Raw genomic sequence first — 22,105 nt, 5'->3', positions numbered from 1 at the left:
TATGAAGACTCTTCATTTTCCTGGCCATTAATCCCTAGCAATGAAAAGAAATAATGATACTGTTGAACTGAGCAGTATTTGGAGAAACATCACCTGTTAATTCCAGGACTCACCTACCAGCTCAGGGGAAAGACAAACATTTCCTGCTGGCAGATAAATGCAAGCTTCAAAGTAAATTTGAAAGCAGTGAGAACATTCTGTTATTTTCCCTCTTAACAAGGCTTGATGAAAGCAATCTCCACAGAGGCTGCCTAATTGGGCGGGGAGCTCATCTCTGAGCAGTGCTGGCAGAAGGAACCCAGGGCTGGTTAGTACATTCTGTCTGAAGACTGTCCTTTTTCCAGAGGAGGTAGGGGCACTTTTACCCACAGTGCCCGCTGCCACACACCTCCAGGGCCCTCCAAGAGCCACCCGTCAAGTGGCCATTCTGAGTGCTTTCTAAACAACTGGCTCCCTACTTTTTTCATGGCACGGACTCTGGTTTTCTAATTATCCTGCAGGGGAATGTACACTGTTTATTTACTGCTCTGAAAATATGCAAACTTTGCTCCCTGCTGCTAAGATGCCCTGAGAAACCAATATCAGTAATTGTACCCCCTCTGGGCCACATGAGGAAGACTGGGAGGCCAGCCACATTCCCTGCCCACCCAGAGCACTGTGCGGAGAGGGGACTGAGGGCCATGGAGCCAAGTGAACCATCCTTAGTTCTGGGTTCAACCTCCGCTAGGCAACTCCCCCACCCCGACCCCTATAACAAGTCCCTCTGCTGTCCTCCTCATTGCCCTGACACTTCCCAGGTCCCTCCAAACCTGACTAGCCACCACGTCAACCAGGACCTACACTAGAGGAACAGTAGGAATAATGATGATAATAATAATGGCTAATATCTATGGGACATTTTTTGTGCCAGATGCTCTACGTAGATAGTTAATTTTATGCCCCGAACATTTCTATGATTTTCTGCATTTTAGAGATGAGTACCTGAGGCTTAGAGAGTTTGTGTAACTTTACCCAAAGTTCACCTACTAAGGAGCAAAGCTACTGTCTCCCCAGTGGGAGGGAGAAGGAACACGTGTTCTGAACCCCTCCACCACATTGCTGCCCTGGTAGGGATGTGTGCCCTCCAGCAGGCTCCACTGTTCTTTCAATCCATTGATCAACATTTACCGAGCGCCATCATGAGGCAAGCGCTGGGCTAAAATATTTGTCATGCTCCCCTCTGTTCAAAAACTTCCACTCCAGCTAGGAGACAAGATGCATACATTTGACAACATGACAAAAATATACTGAATAACAATATAGAAAAGATCGTCAAACACTAGAATAAGCATAGGTTCTTATCCTGGGATTCTTGTGGACACGAGGACAAACTTCTCCATGTTCCTGACAACAAACTTCCCGACCTGGGCAACAGTACGTTGGACGGGTTCAGAGCAGGTACCACCATTGCTCTCCTAACAGAGAGACAGTAGCTTTGCTCCTTATTAGCTGTGTCAACTATGAGTAAACTCCTATGTTTCAGGGAGCTCTATGAATACCCTTAAATTATTTGCAGATTTTTCTTCATGTGCACATTTTACTGGCTTCCCTTGGATCAGTGTTTCTTAACCAAAAGGGATTTTGCCCACTAAAGGCATCTGACAATGTCAGGATACAATTTGGGTTGTCCCAAATCCAGCATCTTGCTGGATTCTAGTGGGTAAAGGCCAGGTATGGTGTTGAACACCCTACAATGCACAGGTCAGCCCCCACAACAAAGAATTATCTGGCTCAAAATGTCAACAGTGCTAAGGTTGAGAAAGTTTGCATTAGATTCCCCAAGGCATCTCAGTCAGCTCCAAAACAACTGAAAACTGCTAATCCAGGGGCATCTGGGTAGCTCAGTCAGTTAAGGGTCTGACTCCTGGTTTCGGCTCAGGTTATGATCTCTCAGTTGGTGAGTTCAAGCCCCACGTCGGGCCCTGCATTGACAATGCAGAGCCTGCTTGGGATTCTTTCTCTCTCCCTCTCTCTCTGCCCCTCCACCCCTCAAAATAAATAAATAAACTTAAAAAAAAAAAACTGCTATTCCAGAGCTTTATTTGCCCAATGAAGGGTGTGAGCAAAAAGTATTTTTACAGCTGAACACTTTCCAGCATCTGATGGCTCATGCATGCTGCAGGGTTGTCCTCCTAAGGCTCCAGGATCCCTCAACATCTTGTTAGGTGTTTTTGTGCAAAATCTGAGCATTTGATTCCATTGTCAAGGCCCAATGGATTGTAACACGCCAGTGTACTATGCTTACATTTCCACAAAGTCATTCAACACTGAACAAAAGTCACCTAAAAATGATGAGCATATCGACCAAGCCATGCCTGGTTGGACATAATTGGGGGCATGGAATGATGAGACGGGAGTCCTTTATGTATTATGCCTAAGTCCTTGTGTCCATATTTCCAACTGGAACCCAAGTAATGGAAATGGGGAGCTGTGGGGAGTTCACAAGCCTGGGAGCCAGGGTACCCAGATCTCCTATGAATGAACTCTGGGGACCTGACCTGGTTGTTTTTGTTTTTATTTTTGTTTTTGTTTTTGTTTTTATAAAAATGCAGGGCTTGGAGTCTGTATCAGTAAGGGCTCTACCAGAGAAACAGAACCAGCAGGAGATATATATTAAGAGATGCATTGTAAGGGATTGGCTTACAAGATTATGGGGCCCTGCTGGGCAAGTCTGAAATCCATAGGGCAGGCCATCAGGAGGGGGAGGCTGGAACTCTCAGGCACAAACTAAAGCAACAGCCTGTAGGAGGAATTTCTTCTCCCTCCAGGAAATGGGTTTTGCCCATAATGCCTTTCAACTATTTGTTTCATGTCCACCCAGATCATCCAAAATAACTTCCTTTAATTCAAGTCAACTAATTGTGACCATAAATCACATCCACAAAATCCCTTCACAGCAACCCCTAGGTTGGTGTTTCATTGAATAATGGGATTATAGCCTAGCCTAACCAAGCCAAGCTGACATATAAAACTGACCATCAGAGGGGCGCCTGGGTGGCTCAGTCAGCTGAGTGTTCGACTTCAGCTCAGGTCATGATCTCATGGTCCCTGAGCTCGAGCCCCACATCGGGTTCACTGCTGTCAGTGCAGAGCCTGCTTCACTTCAGATCTTCTGTACCCCCACCCCCCACCTTCCCCAGCTTCCCCTTTCTCTCAAAAATAAACATTTTTATAAATAAATAAAACCATCAGAGACTCTGTGGTCTCTGTTCCTTTGCAGCTTTTAGAACCTGTGATTCCACTATTAATCACCCTGAGCAACAACATGTCATTTAAAGGCTCTTGGACCACAGATATACCAAAAGGAGCACCTCTGAGCAGTTGGCTCAGAGGTTACTAGGTTCTGTGGATGCTGGCCTCAGAGACAAGATGCAAAGATGTTGGTCTGGCCAGAGTCAGGGCCTCCCTCCCTCATGCCAACTGAGGAAGACTGAGAGGAAATGTGGCTAAACAGGAGCTTTTCTTCTATGACGACACTGGCAAACTGTCCGTCTGGCATGATTAAATGGTAGGCAAGAACTTTGAAGGAGCCAATTATTTGCTTGAGAAAAACTGGGGGGAGAAACACAATATTAATGCAGAGACCACTGTGATTCATGGCATTTACCCAAAACTTAGAATCACAGAATTTTCAAGCCAGAGAAGATCATAAAGTTAACCTTGTCCGACTCACTCATGTTACAGAAGATGGGACTGAGAAGCAGAGATTCATGAGCTGCAGGGTCAGAAGCTACTCAGTGTCACAGACAAGACAGATGAAGTGTCCTGATTCCCAGACCAAAGCTCTTTCCCCACACCAGCCTCCAGCCCACCAGGAAAATGTGCACAGACCTCAAACACAAGCCTCCTACCTCCTCAACGAAGCCTGTGGCTGAGCTCTTTACCGCTGGCATTTATTCTGACAGATATCAGTAACTATGAAAGGGGATGCTGTTAACACAAGATGACAAATTCTAAAATTGGGTTGTTTTCACAACCGTCACTTTTTAAGGGGTGAACGACCTTTCTCTGGCTCTTTAAAAACCTCTGGATTCCCGCCAGCTCAACATCCCCGCACTTCCTCCCACAATCGCTTGTTATGAAAATGTCATTATTCTATTTTGAAGAGGATAGAGCAGTTGCACTTCCTTTGTAATAGCTATGTTTTCTGAAAGAGGGGAGAAAAGTCACGAAAGCCAGGGATGGAAAAGCTTTCACGGATCAATCATGTTCCCCTCACGCACCAAGACATAAAGGTAAAACTACGAAGTCAAATCCCATGTCAAAGATGGAATCCCCCCACCTCTGTGACTTTACTTTGACCCAGACTGAGAGAAATGTCTTGTCGCCCATTTTCAAAGACTGCATCCAACAGCCCTTCACCTGAAGAACCACCTGTTCTGAGGGACAGAAACACCCAGCTCCAAATTCTCTTTCCTGAACCTGATTAGTTAGGAATCTTTGGTCAACAAGAAACAGAACTCTGCAGTGAGATTAGGCAAACAAAGAGGTACCACACTGGGTTTAAATTTCAAAAATCTTGGGGCACCTGGGTGGCTCAGTCAGTTAAGCAGTCAACTTAGGCTCAGGTCATGATCTCATGGTTTGTGAGTTCGAGCCCTGCATCGGACTCTGTGCTGACAGCTCAGGGCCTGGAGCCTGCTTCAGATTCTGTGTTTGTCTCTGTCTCTGTCCCTCCCCCACTTGTGTTCTGTCTCTCGAAACTGAATAAACATTAAAAAAAATTTTTTGAATTTTTTTTCAAAAATCCTAAATAAGTGACCATATATTATCTCTGTAACAGTTTTGCCCTGAGGACTAAGAGCCAATAATAAAACATATTGTCTCTTTCCCTAGGAAATGACTCAGAGAAAGACAGACAGAGACAGAGAAAGAGAAGAGAAAGGGGTGTGTATGTGTGTGTGTGTGTGCGTGTTTTGTTCTTCTTCCTGTTCTTGGCTCACATAAAGTAGAGGACCACACAGAGGATGTGGCCAGTCCAGATAGTTTCAATGTAATAAAAGGCCTTTTGGGCCAGTCTCATTTTCTCCACAAGGAGCATGGCTAGTTGACTAATGGAGCTCTCCGAGGACAAATAATCACCAACTGTTGACAACTGTCATCAGCTAATGGTATCAAGAATAAGTACTGCTCTAGCTGCACTTCCTGATAACAAGTAGCCCCATTTTGACTATCAGCAGCCTATTTAACAGGGAAAGAAGCAAGGTAATCACCTTGCCAGAGATGAGGGAAAATCAATTAACTTTTCATTACTTAATGTCCATATAGTATCGTTCATTTCAATGTTGGCATAGCCCATCCTCTAGGTAGCAAGCCAATTGCTCCAAGAAGAATATATTACATGAATCGAGCAATTGAGGCAAAAACTAGTAATATCCCTGTGTGGAGCTTTTTTCTCCCCATGGGCCGTGGTGCCTGTCAGCAGATCTTCTTGGTAAGGGAGGCACAGAGAGTTGTACTTCAAAGCACGGCATTCGGCGTCTACACCCAAACGACCGGAGTTTTTGTCTCCACTCCATAGCCCTATCAGGTGTGTGGCTTGTGCAAATTACTTACCATATGGACTTCTTATTCTTCTTATGTGTGAAAAGGAAATAGTAAGGCAACCCATCTCATGAAGCTTTTATGAAATTTAAATAAGGTAAAAAATGCAAAGCACATAACAAACAATAAATGCTAATGATTACTCTGAGTCAGAGATTCCCAACCTTCTTCATATCATAAACAGACATTGTGAAACAAAAGTTAATGTATGAATGGTGAACCAGGAAAGGTGAGATTGCTCATAACCAAAAAGAGAGGCCTCCCGGGGGCTAAGGGTTCTATTTCTTATTACACCTGCAACTCACGCACTATTGGCCAGCTGACAAACTCTCCTCTCCACACTGGATGTTGCCTTCATTTTACAGACAACATGTCTCTCGGAAGGCTGTCTCAGCCCCCAACTTAAACATTCCACACTTTCAGCCAACACTATTCTGTCTCTTCTTCACAGATAGTTGTAAGCCATTATATTTCTGATTGGCATAAATAGAATTCTTCTTTGAATTATTTACCCCACACAATATTCCCAAACATGGAGTCATCCCCAAGTCATGGTTAGAAACAGTAAGATGAAGGGGTGCCTGGGTTGCTCAGTCGGTTAAGCATCCGACTTCAGCTCAGGTCATGATGTCACAGTTCATGTGTTTGAGTCCCACGGTGGGCTCTGTGCTGACAGCTCAGAGCCTGGAACGTGCTTCGAATTCTGTGTCTCCTTTTCTCTCTACCCTTCCCCCAGCTCACATTCTCTCTCTCTCTCTCTCTCTTTCTCTTTCTCAAAACACATAAAAAAAAGAAAGAAACAAAGAAACAAAGAAAGAATTTTTAAATTTTTTTTAAAAAGAAAAGAAATAGTAAGATAAAGGACAATTCTGAAACTGAGGCTTCCATCACCTAAACCATTTTTTTTAATGTTTATTTATTTTTGAGAGTGGGAGTGGGGGAGGGGCAGATAGAGAGGGAGACAGAATCTGAAGCAGGCTCCAGGCTCTGAACTGTCAACACAGAGCCTGATGTGGGTCTCAAACCCACAAACCACGAGATCACGACCTGAGTCGAAGTCGAATGCTTAACTGACTGAGCCACCCAGGTGCCCCTCACCTAAACCATTTTAAAGTGTATCACGCTGGCAAAGGCTGAAGCCAGGAAGGCCTGGGGACCAGGTAAACCCATCAGGCCTCCATGCTGTCGTCATTCTGGGCCCCCTCTGTCCAGGTATTGCATCATCTTTCTTTATGCTGGCTTCCCCATCCCATCAATCACTTGGCAGGCATGGCTGCCCCTCGTCTTTCAAGGTCACATAATAAAGTTGCAGCCCTCTCTTGATTCTAGTTACTGGAGAGAGAATCTGACTGAACCAGCTGAACTCAGTTGCCCACATGGTGTATTCGGCAAAACCAAGACAGCAGTCAAGCCCAGTACAGCCCAGTAGCCAGAGGCCATTCTTAAGTCATAGTGCAGACAATTGGGAGAAAGGTCAGTCCACAAAGAAAAAGAAAGTCATAGACACAAGGACTGAATCCATTACGTTGTCCATTACATTGACTACCTTGTCTTCAGACCCGAAATTCCCATCACACGTCACTTCTTTGACACTCTAAAGATCCTCGTTAAAAGTATGTTGGTTATCTAGCAACATAATATTCCAAGATATTTTCAGTCATTAACATCTAGAAATGAATATGCATATTTGACACAGAACAGAAATGTTTTGACAGAGGTAGGGGGTTTGGTTGTTTGTGGAATAAAAGGCAATGTGTAGGGAGCAGTTCTCTCGTGCAGAGCATCCTGGGAAAATGAGATGCTCTCTGGATACATGTAGGGAAGCTGGCAGGTAGAACATAGAAAAGGGAGAACGGTAGTACTGAGAAAGATGACAACGAAAATGAACATGTAAACCGTCCTTATAATTTCACCCACAGCCAGGGCTGTTAAAGGGCCATGGCACTAAAAGGAATTTTAAAACCAGCATTAACTAGTGACCCCAGTTCTATCCAAAACCAAGCCAGAGTGAAAAATCAGAGCTCAGTAGAGGGTAAAATTGTTCTGTCCTGCACAAAGAGGAATTTAACTACAGGCCCATAATTTCCAAATGAAAAACTAGAACACAAAGTCTGACAAAGAATTTGTGTGCTATTTCAGAGTGAATGAGGCAGCCTGAAAAATGTTCTCTGGACACTTAACTATTGGATGTTACTAGATATTTCAATGGCATATGGGAAAAGGAATAAATTATGCAGAAGAGAGCATCAATTTGGTAGCTGGAAAGGGAATATTTAACCCATTTTCAATTTTAAGGAACAATATAACAAACAGCAACACATTAAGCCAGAGAAATCTTTCAGGGGACTGATTGAGGTTATGGTCTATGGAATTGGAATTCACCTCAGACTATTAGTCAATGAGCCAATATTAATTAAGAGGTCATAAGGTGCTTTCCAATGGGTTTTTTTTCTTTTTGCTGCAATCAAATAACATTAATTTGACTTATGATGAGTTAAATGAGTTGCTTTCAAGGTTGTCTTAGTTTCTCACATCTTCCAACACAATCTCAAACAAGGGAACTTGCCCTCCATCTCCTGACAACCCCCTTAAAAAAAATGTTAAAAAACAAAAAAAAAACTGTCATTTCACATCCACCCCCTTGAAAAACACTCACTTAACATTTGCATAAGACTCATGACACTCACTTTATCAGTTGGGATTTGGATGTAAGTAACAGAAAACAACTTCAGCAAACAGGAAGGGAATAATAGGCCACTGGGCTGTCCCAAGGAAGCCAATGACAGGTGGTTCAGTCCACCACCACCGAAGGGAGTAAGTTTCTCTCGCCATATCCTGTGTTTATCTCTTTCTGCAAACAGGTTTCACCTACAAGAGTTGGGAGATGGCTGTTCCACAGCCACTATGCTTACATTCAAAAGATCTCCTTATGATGGGGCACCTGGGTGTCTCAGTGCGTTAAGTGTCCAACTTCAGTTCATGGGTTGGAGCCCCACATCAGGCTCTGTGCTGACAGCATGGAGCCTGGAGCCTGCTTTGGATTCTGTGCCTCCCTCTCTCTCTGCCCCTCCCCCATTTGCATGCTCTCTCTTTCTCTCTCGCTCTCTCGCTTTCTCGCTCTCTTGCTCTCTCTCTCAAGGGTGGATAAACATTAAAAAAAAATTTTTCAAAAGATCTGCTCATGTTGAACTAAAATGCCTTAGTCTGACTTCCAAATTTCTAGGAGAGAGAACCTGATTGACTTATCTTGACCCAACTCTGGTTTAGTCACCGTGACCATCTCCCAATTTTTCCGACCTCCATAGTAATCCTGTCTCCTATTCATACTTGGGTTATAGGTTCCTCTGATCTCCTTTTCCCACCTAGTGGATGACTCTGCTTTCTATCTTCCTGAAATATCTCACAAGTTTCTATTCCACTGACAGCACTCTTCCTTGTTTTTCATAGCTTTTATGGAAATACTCCCATTATACCATTTCAAAAGAATTCCATCAGGAGGAAGTGGTTTTTGGTAATCTGCCTGCTGTCTTAACACAATAACCCTATTTTTTTCTAGATATTTCTCCTTCCTCTTCTTTATAACCCTTCCTTTAATATCATACTGTATCAGAGCGTAACTTTAATGATGTCACTCCCCAGATCAGAAGTCTCCAAAGACTTCCAATGGCTGAGAGTCCAATTCCTTATTCTAATATGTGGCCCAAATGATTCTTTCTGGAAAACTCTAACCATTTGCCTCTTGAACCTAACTCTCCCCTCCAGATAAAGGCCCCATTTGTTATTCTTCCCCCAAACAGTCACTACATTCAAGTTTTCTGCCAACTCCAGGCCAACAATCATAATCCTGATTCTATAAGTCTGAAAAAAACAAGACTGACCTTCTCTTGAAGCCTTCTTACCCACTCAGATCCATATCATACCTCCTTTCTGAAAAATTCATACACCTGTGAACAAATCTTTCTTCTGACTTTATCTCCTCATGGCTGTCCCTTCGTTCCTGATTAATACATTCTCTCTCTCATTAAATTATAAGCAAATGATAGGGAATTTCTTATTCATCTTTTATATCCCCTGTAACACTAATACATTATATTGTACAGAGTATTTACCCAAAAGGAATTTTTAAAAGATGGAAGGAGGAATTAAGTCTTCATTTGGACTTTATTCCCTCCTTTCTTAAATAACTTCATTACTTCTATTATAGTGCAGGACCAAATAACTCGTGTAAGCTACACTTCGTTGAATTGGTTTTACATATTTGTAATCTTTGTTGCAACCTAGTTAAAACTAGAATCCGGAGGGCTTACTCTTAAAATAGTTTCATATCCCCAAAGAAATATAATCCAGTAAGCAAAAATAAGCTTAATCCCAAATCCTCAATTACATTACTCATAAAGCACAAAAGGGGTTCAAATAGTCCATAGCACCATATTAAAATATGAAAATGTCTCTTCTGTTCAATCTATTTCCATCAAACCTTGCAGCCACTCCAGAGTATCACTCTCTATAATCCCCACCTCCTTTTCATGTTATTTCACTGCTCAGCTCAGTACTGCTTTGTTTCCCTTATTTTCCTCTACCTTGAACCAGAGTTGGGCCAAGATGGGTTAGTCAGATTCCTTCTCCTAGAAATTCAGAAGACTAAGGTATTTTAGTTCAATAGGAGTAGATGTTTTGAATATGAATACATTCCACCTGTCATGGGAGAAGACTATTTGACAAAAAAGAATTCTCCTCCAGTAGGAAAGAATGATTCCTCAGAAGGCAAGGACCAAGGGGGCAGGGAGATGAAATGATAATTACAAAATTCTCTTAGCCTAGGTAGCTTGCAATCTTATGACAGCATGCATCTAACATTTAAACTAAGACAGCTGTCTAAAAGCCTGCCACATACTTCCTCTCCAACCATTCACCTTTTAGGAAGAACTTAAAAATACACAAATAAAATAAGAGAATATGAAAACACGTAAACAAGCACTGAATATCAGAGTTCATGTGCGTTTCTTTTTTTTTAATTTTTTCTTTTTAATGTTTATTTTTGACAGAGAGAGAGAGAGCATGAGCAGGGGAGGGGCAGAGAGAGAGGGAGACACAGAATCCGAAGCAGGCTCCAGGCTCCAAGCTGTCAGCACAGAGCTCGACGCGGGGCTTGAACTCATGAACCTTGAGATCATGACCTGAGCCGAAGTCGGACACTCAACCGACCAAGCCACCCAGGTGCCCCCATGTGTGTTTCAATGCAAGCTGATGAAGATGATGAAGGCATTTGAAAAGAGATAGAAAAAAGACTGGAAGTATTTCAGGTGTCTTCAGCAGCTCCCCTGATAAGCACTCGAGAGGAAAGCCTGGCTTATTCTGCGTATCCAAAGGTGTCTGACTCTTGGTCCAGAAGTGCCATAGACAAAGGTCCAAGATGCTGTGGGGAAGGTCCCGGGACTGAAGTCGCTCCATGGCTTGTGTCCCTGGGCCAGGGCTCCTCTTCCACTGTGGACTCACCCCTGCAGGAAGCCAGTTTCTCAGTCCTTGTTTGCCCTTATGCAAGGGACCTTTTTCATTTAGACCATTTAGTTGTCTAATACTCAGGCATTTGGTTTTGATTTTCTTTTAAATTATACCCCCCAAATCGTTTTTATTCTTATGCATTTTTACTTTTAAGCATGTTAGTTATTTCCTATGCTTAATTTTTAATCTCATCTACTTTTAGGCTTTTAACTTTTTATCCTATCCCCTACATCCTAATCTTTTCTCTCTCTTACTGTCCTGGTTTTAACCTTTAATCTCATTGGCCTCTAGCCTTTTTTCATTTATTTTAAGTCTCATCCACTTTACCTTTTCAATATGTTTAAACTTTACTCTTTACTTGGAGTTTCATTCTTCTATATTTTTAACTTCTATGTCCTCTATATTCATTTTTTCCTCTGATCTTACTCTCAAATTTTTAATTGTGTCTTCTAAATATCTACTCTTCTTCATAAAATGAGAAAAGTTCCCTCTTCTTCCTTTTCCCTTATAATTTTCTATGCTTCAATTTTTTTATTTTCACTGTGACTGGTAAGAGGTAAAGCCAAAGGGGTGTTGAGACCACATACAGAGGAGGTTAGAGACTTTCTATTTATTCTTCACCTCCAGATCCCCCTGCTATTGCTGTTGTTTGGTGGAGGAAGTGAGGCTTTTCATTGTTTTTAAATTCATGGAAATGTACAGAGTGCTAAAATAGAGATACATAGAGAAAATGATGGGCAAAAGAGGTGAGTGGGGCAATAAAGTGGAAGCGAGAGAGGGAAAAATATCTTTATTAGATTTAGCGCAAAGCATGTCGAGAGTAGCCCACACATGAGTAGACGTAATGGCAAGTAACAACCTACCTAGGAAGAATTCACCATGCAATGCCCTGAACTGCTTTAGTGAGGCCAGAGGCCTCACTAAACAAACTGATATGTTCAACAACTGATATGTTCTTAACAAACTGATATGTTGAAAAGGAGACCCGCTGGGAGGATTGTCAGGAGACTAGCCTCAAATGAATTATCTCCATGTTCATCCATCTTTTATCTTACCAGCATCATCAGATGACCTCCTAGGTCTCCACTTCCTTAGCACGCTTATTAAGGAAAAGCTGATCTCAACTGTCATTTTCACAAATAGGGTACTTTGTAAAAAGGGACTATTAATCTTCTACGACCCATATGGGGAAAATAGGTCCCCTGAATATCAAAATCTATGAGAAGAGTGAGGCCCAAATTTTTCCCACATCATGGGCCATGTGTCTTCCTCTAGGGAAACTATTGGGACATAAGGATATGTCTGTCATTGGTCTTCAGGTATCTTTCTTTTGCTTCCTCAGAGAAGAACAGGATGCAGTTCTGGAAATGATTTACCTCACTTTAGGTCTCAATAAAAATGGCAACATTCTTGGCGTGTCTGGCTGACTCCGTTTGGTAGAGCATGTGACTGGATCTCCGGGTTGTGAGTCTAAACCCCATATTGGGCATTATGACTAATTAAAAAAAAATTTTTTTTTAGGGGTGCCTGGGTGGCTCAGTCAGCTAGGCATCCGCCTTCAGCTCAGGTCGTGATCTTACCGTTCATGAGTTGGAGCCCCACATCAGGCTCTCTGTTGTGTGCACAAAGCCCGCTTCAGACCCTCTGTCCCCCCCTCCCCCACCCCTCCCCTGCTTATGTGTGCTCTCTCATAAATAAATAAATAAATAAATAATGGCAATATTCTTCATTTCGTGTACTTCCTTTCTATTATAATTCTTGCTTGGTACAGACCACTGAAGGGGAATTTACCCATCAATGGGCCCTACCTCATTGGTGCACATTGATTGATGATAATGTTTAACAAGCCTCATAAATTCACATTCCCAGCCCTTTCCTGAGAATCTGGACTCCCTAGCTATATCATCAATTGCTTAACACCATTCTCCATAGTCCTTGAAAATGCTTGATTGGCCACCTCCCTCATATAAAGCCTCAACCCAGAAAACTAATAGGCAACTTTATTTCCAGAACCTCGTTAGCCATATTCTGCCTTGGCCAAGATGATCTTGGCTTGTAAGAGAAGCAACTTTCATCAGTAGCATTCAGCATATACTAAGACATACTTCCTTACATCTGGAGTGTGCCCTATGATAACTCAAATTCATCTCCTGAAACATAATCTATTGGAATCCCAAAAGTAGGAACACTGAAATGTTGACATTTGAGGCATTTGAATATCATTTGCCCATAAAATATCTGGATTTAAAAACATTTATTTACCTACATTTATTGCTTTGCAAGTTTTATCTTTCCAACTATAGAGACAAATGTTTGACAAAGTGAAACTTTGGGTGACTTGTTGAGTCCACTAATCCAAAGGATCATAAATTCTTCCTTTCAACCTGAATTTGCTTTCCTATCTTGAGGTTCACTATGATATGTGGTGTTTCTTTGATTAACTGTGTGGTATTTACTTGACCTGACCCAGTTGGGGAAGGAAAGAATACCAATACTTGCAAGAAGTCCAATGTAACCCCACAAGAAGCATTGGAAAATAAATATGTTTCTTTTGGACTTTATTTTGAAGGTGATACATTAACCTAAATGGAAAACTCCCTCACCAGATTTATTTATGAACAGAAGCCAATTTACCCATCTCTGCTCTAGAAATAAGCATCACAGTTTGTATCAGAGTCAGCCCTCTTTTTACTACCCTCTTTAACAGTGATGCTACAACCAGATTATCAATTCATAATGTAAATATCTGTAAAGCCAGTATGCATTTTGGTAGCAAATGTGTAGGGATTTGTTCCCTCCTGCCTTCATGTACTTTTTCAATATGACCATTTTCTGCCGTGCTTATTTTTTTACCTATGTATTTAGTAGTTACTTTTATCTTGCATTATTTATGGGGAAAAAACAAATCTAGAACAAGTTAGACAATAAATAAATACAGAGACATTCTTTAAAAGTTATGGGAGTGTAATTAGTTGTGGTGTGTAAACACCAGGATGTCAGTAAGTATTTTGGAGCATGAGAGTTATAGGAGTTATATCACTGACATAGATTTTGCTATAGTGTCAGTGCATTGGCTGAGATGGACTGATTATAGGAATACCAGTTATGAAATGATTGCCTTCCCATAAACAGTGGGCAACAACAAATAAGGAAGGAGAAAAGAGACCACACCATGGAAGAACCCACCAGGTTTGGTGAAAGAACATTACATATACAGAGAACTGGCAAATTCTAGATCAGACTTGGCCAGGTTATGAAACCCCTCAAAACTTTAGTTTCCTCATCTACAAAATTAGAGCAACAACACTTACTTCATAGGGTTTTTCTGAGAATTTAAATGAGATAATACAATGAAGCTGTTTAGCACAGTGCTTTCACACAGTATATGTTAAATAAATGTTAGTTATTATTAGAATATAAACACAGGAAACCAATGAGTTAAAAATACCTTCCAGGATTTGAGCCCAGTAACTGAGGAAATGGTGTTGTCACTGACAAAACTGATAGTTATTCTGGGAAAGAGAAAGTCTGTATCATATTGGGATAGAGTTCTATTCTCAGAGACTATGGTCATAAATTTTAAAATAAAATAAGAGGGAAATGTTTCATATTACCTCTCAGGTTATAATTGTTTCCAACCATTTCCCCCAGTATTTCCCCCACCCATTTCTCTGAACATGCTCTTAGAAGGGCATCCCATTTGCCTTGATTTAAAAGCTACATAAGGCCCATTTCCACAGCTCCCTCCCTCATTGGTATCAACCCACTTAGACGCATCTGCCTGCTTTATTTACATGCTGTTGATTTCCTTTCCCAGATTATTAATGAAAATGTTAACTAAACCCATCCCCTGTGGCTTACCACCAGACACCTTTTCCCAAACGGGAGTATGCCATAATTCATCATCAACCTTTTATTTTTCTCTGCTCAAGTCAGTTTTGTGAATCACAAGTGGCTTTTTAAACAAAACAATTGGAACTAATTCACACAGTACATTATAATCACATCTGCCACATCTATAAATGGCAATTGATATGCATTAGCTGTAAATCCCCAAATACAAAAGACCAAGAGGGAATAAGATGGTCAAAAAGGAATTTATAGGAAAAGGTCTGGGATATTCTGTACCTCTCCAGTGGTAGAAAAACATCTGAATCATACTCCTACCCCCCAAAGCAAGACAATTAAAGTTTTCACCTTGTGACATAACTGTAGATCTTTATTTTAACATATTGAATATCTAATTTCTTTTTTTTTTTTAGTTTTGTGAAGCTTTCTTGAAAGGTTTTTATTTTGTTCTTATTCTTAATGGTTTATGCTAGTAAAAGATATTGTTTAAACTAGAAATCATCAAGTCACATCCAAGATTTGTGGATCAAAGTATGCTGTCCTCTAAAAAGAGTATGTACAACCACAGAAGTCTTCTCCAGCTTGGGGAGAGAGAGATACAGAACTCATAAAATAGTATAAGCAGAAAAAGATCTTGAGGAAGAAAATAATACATTGAGTCCAATTAGAAGCTCACATTTTGTTAGCCCTCCCCTGCCCCTAAGGATGGTTGTGGCCCCACAATTACAGACTAAGTTGAGTAGCCAAGATAGGAAACAATGACCATTTTATTCCTCTCCCAGGCATGAGTATCCTCTGTTGGGTGCCTGTTGTGGGCACACAGTCCCCCAATCCTGTCCTCTGCTCAGATTCACAGGGCTCCACAGCTTTAACTTCTTCATATTCATCATTGGAAGGTAACCAGGTGTCAAGAATGGCTTCCATATCTGGGCTCCATTGTTTACTGACTCTCTGAGCCTCAACCTCCTCATCCCCAAGAAGTGATGACAGAGCAGAAGGCAAGCTTGCAAACTGCCCTCCCCCACCCTGCAAGGTGGGTGAGCTATGTGTGACATTCCTCAGGCACTCCTGGCTGCCCAAGAGCAAAGGAAAAGATAAAAACAATGGTTAACTGATACAGGTCACAGCCATGCAGGTCATGAGTCTCCATCAGTTTACAAATGTCTTAGTAAATTATAAGAAAAAGTCAGTCTTATCAATAGCCTAACCTCCAAAAACTAATAGGCTCAATTTCCTGGAGCCCTCACATCACCCTCCCCTCCTTAGTGATGTGGGGAACAAAGACAAGAAGAAAATGTAAAAAACATTGAATTTTTTTTTATAACCTGCACTCCATTGACAAATACTTGAGGCAAATAGAGTATAACATCTCTCCAGGAACTCCCTACTGTCTTCAGTGTTGATGCCTTACTAGAGAAAAAACAACCTTAGCTCGACAACAGCAAGGCCTCTGGTATCTTAGGAGTCCTTCTTAGCATATGAAAGTCCTTCTGGAGGCCTCCCTTTTGTCTTTACTTCCCCCAGCTCCCTAGTATATAACCAGTTACTCTTCACAACCCCTGTGCAGCTCTTTCTGCTCACGGGTCCTGTCCCCATGATGAAGTTTTGGGGTGATGGGGGGTCCGTGGGGTCTAGAGACAATGGCTGAGAAAGAATTCTTAAAGATGTCTTTGGTGCAAACAGGTGACTTTACAAAAGCATAGTGACAGGATCCATGGGCAGAAAGAGCTGCACTGGGGTTGTGACAAGTAACTCATTATATACCCTCAGGTTGGGAGGGGGTCAGGGACAGAGTAAGTCTCTAAGGTATTTTTGAAGCCAGGTTTCCAGGGCCTTGAGAGACTAGGTGTTGCTAGGGAAATGCCAGTTAATACTTTTTAATAAAACCCCAGTCATGAGACCCTTCAGATGTATATCAGGGGGCCTTAAGCTGGGAGTATGATTGCCAGCATATATCTTGGGGCAGTTGAGACAAAGGAAGTAGATTTACAGGATCCTCAAGGTTGGGATAATGTTTGCCCCTAGCAAAGTGTCATCATTGAGGCAGCTGAGCTCCTAGAGCGAGGCTACTCTGCCAGTTTCAAGGACTTATCAATGGGCTGTAGGCAGTAAGAGAATTTAATTTTTCTTTTGCCTTGGTTTCCCACATTACCATGGCAAGCACTTAAACCCCTTTCCTTTGTTTTTGGGTAGCCAGGAGTGTCCAAGGGATATCACACATATTCCATCGGGGGGCAGGGGAGGGGGGTTGCCAGCCTGTATTTTGCCCTCAGCTTGCCCCACATTCCCTCATCACCCATGCTTTAATAAAATCACCTTCTTGCACCAAAGACGTCTCAAGAATTCTTTCTTGGCCATCAGCTCCAGACCCCCACCACTCCAAAACCACATCAGAAGTAAATGTCTACTTGACAATACTGTTCAAAGGATTCAGTAAGACCCCTGGCACAAAGCATATCCCAAAGCAGCTGATAGGAAATACAGATGAGAGGTTGGCCATCTGCTCCCACCGGGAACGATCTGGTGAAAGAAAAGAGCCTTACCTTTTTTAAGTCATAAATGTTGACGTGTAATGTCTCAAAGTCTCGGGCTACCTGTTACAAGAAAAACTGCCATTTAGGCAGCAAACTAAAGAGACCTGATAGAATTTAAAAGTGAATCATGGGTCCCACAACTGGTGCGATTCTGCCTTCGTGTTAGTCTAATGAGCACCTAATGACTCCCTGCAACCCAGCCAGGGAGAAAGAAGGAAGGATGAGCTATCACTCACACCATCAAGCCTAGGTTTTCAGGGTAAAATGAAAACTGGAAAAATGAAACAAATATTTCTTTCCAGGACCGTCGAACAGTCACTTGGTTCGGTGTTGTTTTCCCAGGAAGGCAATTGAGTTGAACTTCCTTCAGGAGATTCTGAGGCAGGAAAAAAAGACACGGTGGAAGCATGATGCAATGAGCTCTATCAGTCAACCCGAGGAGACCTGGAATCACTGAAACGAGCTGCAAGAACCTGAACACGGACAGAAATGAGGCTCTGCTTCTGCATACATTGCCCTAAATCTTGATGTCTCTCTCCTTACAGCCCGCTCTGTTCCTGTGCAACATCTTTTGGAAGAGGCAGCAAGCTAAACAGAGTTTATAAATCTTTGCACCTCAGATGAGGCTCACTTAAGTTCCTGCGACCCATCTGTTACATATTCAACATTTCCCTTCACTTCCTTTTAAGCAATTTTGGCGCTATTGTATTGCAAAAGTGACCTTCCAGGAACAGGAAAATAGTACCTCTGAGTTAGTAATCACCTGATACATCCCTTTAAAATGGCCATGCAGGTTCTGTAGATTAAGAAAAGATAGGCTCCCTGCCCCATTAAAAGTGCCAACAATACCCGGAAGGTGGTTCTGTTCAGAGGGAAAGAGGTATTACAAAGACTTGACCCCTTCCTGTCCACCCCAGGGTGAGAAATTAAACTATTCAACAGGGAGGCTTAAGGGACCTCTTTTCTCTCTTTCTCATAGAATACACTGAAGCAAAATAAATCTGGGGAGGGGCAGCTCCTGCTGACAGCAAAGATTCCTGACACACGAAGAAAGCATTCTCCTCACAGGACAGAGCTCCAAAGCAGATGAAAGGCACCGTCTTGGTTCTAGCTCTAAAAACACAAAAATCATCACAATAAATCATTTCTCCATGGAAGAACTTCGTATATATGAAGCTGTCAGAAGCCTCCCTTGTACACGGAAAAGGGTACTGCATTATACACCAAAAAGGAGTACTATAAAACTAACTCACAAGCAGGAAAGATAAATGAGCACCTACACAGAGGTTGGGCCATTCCTAAATAGCAAAGGTCAGGAGAAATTCCTGGAGTAGGACTTTGATGCATTTCTATTCTCTTCATGACTGAGTGTGTCCCAATAACAGCCATCAATAAATGTCCATCAGTGTTTTATGACCAGCTCACGTTTGCCAATTTCAGTTTCCATCAGTTTTTCAGATAGAATACCGACCTGTCGCTGTTCCATAAGATGGAACCACGAAGCCCCGTTTGTTTTGGCACCGGTAACTTTTTATCTATTTATTTATTTTCAGTGTTCCACAGTTGATATGAGCATCCCCTCCCTAATTGGTATTTTCAATTTTTGTTCTGCCTGGGATGGTCTCACTTCATAAATCTGTAATTAAGGAAACCACTGGAGAATGTGGTAACCCCAAGGTTGAGGTGTTTTTTGACATGGGTCATATCTCTGCTCCTTCTGCCAAACGATTATGAAATATTCATGTTAAATTAGCATAAAGCACATCCTGTTTTATGAGGAAATATTGCAGAACAATACCTATAACTGATGCATAAAATATAAGTTTTCTATTTTCACACACAAGAACAGACTCAGATATATTCCCGAGTCACTGAAATTTTCCCTGTGGTGTCTAGAACACAACAAATGTAATTAAGGGTTCTGTGGTTTAAACATTTTAGGTCTTAAAATTTGGATAGAATATCCCTTAAAAATCATTTTGTCATTATGCAATTTGGGGAGATAGGACATTAAAAAGGGGATGCTAAAGGAATCATCATCTTCAGAGGTTTTCTTCTTTCTGTGTTGACCAGGGTAGAGGGTAGGGTTACAGTGATGCAGGCAGGCCAGGTCTGAGGACCCAGAGGGGGTCCTGCAAGGATCAGCCAAGCAGGTCCTTGGCTTTGCACAGGATAGAAATCAAACTTGAGCCAATAGGAAGTGAGAGCAGAGTTTACTGAAGACAGAGCAAATACAGACAGAGCATCTGGAAGACTCAGAAAGGAAAAGGAGCGTGAATCTCATCTTTGCTTGTGGTCTAGGATTTTTACTGAGGACTGTGGTCTGGTGTACGTGTCCTCTCAGGCATCCAGGAAGTGGCCGAACATGGACGAGTGCTCAGGTGTCCATAAATCACCTGTGCCCTGAAGCCAAGCGTCTTGGCATCTAGGTGTCTGGAATCAGTGGTCTTGGAAAACGTACATGACTGTACATGATGACCTCGCCTGTCACTGCTCAGGTGTTATCTATTGTGCTGGGAGACTCCAAAGAAATCATTAACTCCTTGACTTTTACGAGGAGGACATACATTAAGACAAGTGAAAGATGGGGGGGGTGGGGCGGGGAGGCAGGTCCTAGCAAGACCAGAAGCAGGAAAAAAAAGCAAAAAAAAAAAATTTTTTTTAAACTCGTTTTTTTTCTTCATGGGGTTCAGTTTTCCTATCCCAACAGGTAGCAGAGTTATGTAAACACTCAAGGTTTAGAGAGTCTCTTTTGGTTCCATATATATCATGAATATGAATGGTGTGTGTGATATTGTGACTTATAAGAAATATGTATTTGGTGTTAGTCCCAATTCCTGGCACAAATCGCCAAAAACCCTTCAAATTTCTTAAGTGGGGACAGCAGTAAAGGTGTCTTGTTATGTTAATGAGGTGACTGGGGAAACAACTGAGGATGGATGGGAGCTGGTTGCCAGAGGAGCAAAGCCTATGATTGGAGGGTTGGAACTTTCAGTCCCATCCCCTAACCTCTGAGGAAGGAAAAAGGGGCTGAATCAATCATCAAGGGCCAACAACTTCATCAATCATACCTATGTAATAAGTTTCTATAAAAAACCAAAAGGAATGGGTTCAGGGAGTGTCCACATTGGTGATAACTGAGCACATCCCTGTGCTGCCATTTCTGGTCTCATACTCCAGGGGACCAGAAGCTCCTTTGTTTCTCTATCTCTTCATTTAGCTTTGTATTTGCATCCTTGCATATTTTTTATTCATATATTCATATACTCATATCCCACATACTAGATTTCATATCCTGATAATCTAGGGAGCAAACTGGTTTCCTGAGTGTGTGAGCCACTCTAGTAAATTAATTGAACCCAAGGAGGAGGCTCTGGGAACCTGGGATTGCTCGCCAGTGGATCAGAAGCACAGGCAACCATCTGAACTTGCCAAGGACATCAGAAGTGGTGGGCAGTCTTGTGGGACTGAGCCCATAACCCGTGAAATCTGATGATATCTCCGGGTAAATAAATAATGTCAGAACTGGATTATAGGGCACCAAGCTGGTGGTGGGGAATTGCTGGGCAGTGTGGATAAAAACCCACACATTATAATTGGAATCAGAATCAGAGTGTGTAATCATCAAAAAAATATGAGAGAAAAATATTTTGATTTATTAAACCTTCTTACTCAGACAAAGTGGTTGAGCTAAAGACAATGAAACTCACATGGTTTCATAACTGGGTCTTAGGGAAGTAAATTAACATAAGAACAAAACCTGTAATCCCTATCAAAATAACACCAGCAGGGGAGCCTTTGTGGCTCAGTCTGTTAAGCATCCGACTTCGGCTCAGGTCGTGATCTCACAGTTCCTGTATTTGAGCCCCGAGTTGGGCTCTGTGCTGACAGCTCAGAGCCTGGAGCCTGCTTTGGATTCTGTGTCTCCCTTTCTCTCTGCCCCTGCTCTCCTCGCACTCTGTCTCTGTCTCTCAAAAAGTGAATAAACGTTAAAAAAAAGGTTTTTTAATAGAAAAATAACACTAGCATTCTTCATAGAGCTACAACAAACAATCCTAAAATTTGTGTGGAACCAGGAAAGACACTGAATAGCCAAAGTAATGTTGGAAAAGAAAGCCAAAGCTAGAGGCACCATAATTCCAGATTTCAGGTTGTATTACAAAGCTGTAATCAAGACAGTATGTTACCGGCACAAGAACATACACTCAGATCATTGGAACAGAATGGAGAACCCAGAAGTGGACCTACAAATGTGTGTATGGCCAACTAATCTTTGACAAAGCAGGAAAGGATATCCAATGGAATAAAGACAGTCTTCAGCAGCAAATGGTGCTGGGAAAACTGGATAGCGATGTGCAGAAGAATGAACCTGGAGCATTTTCTTACACCATACACAAAAACAAACTCAAAATGGAAGAAAGACCTAATCCTAAAACAGGAAGCCATCAAAATCCTAGAGGAAAAAGCAGGCAAAAACCTCTTTGACCTTGGCTGCAGCAACCTCTTACTTGAGATGTCTCCAGAGGCAAGGGAAACAAAAGCAAAAATGAACAATTAGGACCTCATCAAGATAAAAATCTTCTGCACAGCGAAGGAAACAATCAGCAAAACTAAAAGGCAAACCCAACACCCAAAAA

Source organism: Panthera uncia, chromosome D2, assembly GCF_023721935.1.
Source record: "Panthera uncia isolate 11264 chromosome D2, Puncia_PCG_1.0, whole genome shotgun sequence".
In the NCBI taxonomy this organism is placed as follows: Eukaryota; Metazoa; Chordata; class Mammalia; order Carnivora; family Felidae; genus Panthera; species Panthera uncia.
The sequence above is the reverse complement of the archived record's forward strand: the minus strand, read 5'-3'. Positions refer to the sequence as shown.